Below are 2,074 nucleotides of genomic sequence, written 5' to 3'. Positions count from 1 at the left end.
CGGGACTGGAGGCGCAGCTGGCGGGGCCGGGGGTCAAAGCGGTTGTTGGGGGGGTGCTGCCCGTGCCCCCCGCAGCCATCCCGCAGGCCGGGGAGGACCCCACGCAAACGAGCGAGGCGCTGCTGGTCCTGGAGGGCTTGGAATCCGAGGCCGAGAGCCTCGAAGAGGAGCTGCTCTTCCAGCAGCTGCTCTTCCAGCTGCTCTAACAGCTGCTCGGAAGAGGAGCTCAGCAGCCCGGGTCGCGGAGGAGGAGGCGGCGGCCGGCTGCTACTGCAGCCCCCGTGCCCCGCGCTACCCCCATGCCCTTCCCCTTGCAAGACTTGGTCCCCCCGGGGCGCCTGAGTAGAGGCGAGCAGCAGCAGCAACCTCCCCCGCCCCCGCCTCCTCCGGGGCCCCTCCGGCCGCTCACGGGCCCTTAGAAGGGCTCCTTCAAAATCCGCCTCAGTGGCCTCTGTCGCACGAAGAGCTGCAACGGTGGCTCCGGCGGTGGGATGGGACTGGCAAGAGGCCTTCTGGGGAGCTGGCTGCCTCAGCTGCGAGCCTCACGGACATGGGAGGCTCTGTGGGCTGGGGAGCTGGATGCCGGGAGGCGTTATCTGCAGGTCAAAGCTCCCTTTTGTGAGGCATCACATCTATCATCCTTCTAAGAGACATAAACTTATAAAAAGATATCACCAGAAGCTACGTAAACATGTCAACTAAAGGCCAAGAGAAAGTGAAGGGTGTTTTCACAAGGAAACCCAAAGAGGACAATCAGAATAAAACCAGCTCAACATGGTCACACAACTCTTGGTAAAAGAAAAGGAGCGGAAACCCAAGCTGGGGAGCAAATGGGAGAAGGAAAGAAGCATGGTTCTAACAGATCATATGAGGAAACCCAGTACAAATGTTGGCTCTGACATTACCTGGGTAACCCGTTTTTTTTGGTCATAGGTGACTCTAATAATAGTCCCTGTTGTTGCAAAACCAGTCCAAATCCTACGAAGTTAAAAAGAAGTCCCTCTTTGATGTGTTGGCTGTAGGTGGTACCCCTCGTCCTCCCACACCAAAAGAGATCAGTTCTGGCAAGAAAGCTCCAACCTACCTTGATGGTGCTGTTGGCAGGATGCCTTAGGCCAGGCCTGTCCCAGCGATGTCCTGCTGGCTGAGATACAAGGTGGGAGGAAAGCGCACCTCTCTCATTACTCAATCAACTTCTTGGCCTTGAAGAAGCCACACAAGTAGAAGACTTGCCAGGTGGCTAGTCCGATGAGGCAGAATATTGAAAAGATGCTGAAGTATAGGACCTGGGTGTTTGTTGATTCGTTGGCATCGCACATTTCCTCCTCTCTCTTCTTCATGTAGGCAAAATCATTCACAATTGACTCTGAAAGTTTTTCTAGGCGGTGTAGCTGCACCTCCAGTGGTTTGAGCTTCTCGACTTTTGTAATCTCTTCGTAACTTTTCGCCTCCACTCCATGCTTCATGGCTAGGATCACGAGTTGGTCAGGTATCCGCCCTGCTCCCTTACTCTCAAAACACGCTTCAAACATGTCATAATCTTCAATGGTAAAGGCAAATTTCCCCTTGGTTGCATCTTCCTTGGAATAGGGAACATGGCCAGCAGAATCTGATCTTGAGGTGGCTGCGCAGGCCGCCAGCACCCCCGGACTGGTTGGAGATCTCGTAAGCGCCTGTCACCAGCAGGTCCTTGTGAATCTCCTCGCGGAGGCACTTGCAGGAGTTAACCGGCAGATCGAAGGAGATAGCAAGGACCAAGTTGGGGCCAAACAGGAATAAAAGCAGCCACGCCAACGGGCAAGGGCCACGCCAGGATGGTAGGCCGGACAGACCAGACATGGTGCCAGAGATTCTTCACCACCCTCTGTTGGGAGCCAGCCGTGAGCATTAGGGATCCAGGCGGACTGTGGACCCTGAGACCACTAGGATGAGTTCAGGAGCTGATGGCCCATTCCCTCTTCCCTTCTTTTCTGTTTGGCACATCCCACTAGCCGGGATTTTGATGATATAAGCATGAAGCTCTGAGAGTATGACAGGCATGGCTTACTTTGGGAGTCCATTGTTCCTGTTTCTC

General features: G+C 54.9%; 1 protein-coding gene and 1 pseudogene across 5 annotated transcripts in view; one reads left to right on the top strand and one right to left on the bottom strand.

The window, feature by feature from the left end:
- The window catches only part of LYAR (Ly1 antibody reactive), a 29,020-nt gene that overhangs the window by 8,532 nt on the left and 18,414 nt on the right, over positions 1-2,074 (top strand). The window lies entirely within an intron of this gene.
- On the bottom strand, positions 714-1,857 carry LOC103270687 (annotated as a pseudogene). Its single transcript, XR_002482549.1, has one exon. The product of XR_002482549.1 is annotated as a transmembrane emp24 domain-containing protein 10 pseudogene (transcript).

This window comes from Carlito syrichta, unplaced genomic scaffold, assembly GCF_000164805.1.
Source record: "Carlito syrichta isolate Samal-C Ts95f unplaced genomic scaffold, Tarsius_syrichta-2.0.1 Scaffold309897, whole genome shotgun sequence".
NCBI classification, from domain to species: Eukaryota; Metazoa; Chordata; class Mammalia; order Primates; family Tarsiidae; genus Carlito; species Carlito syrichta.
This window is presented reverse-complemented; position numbering and strand designations above follow the sequence as displayed.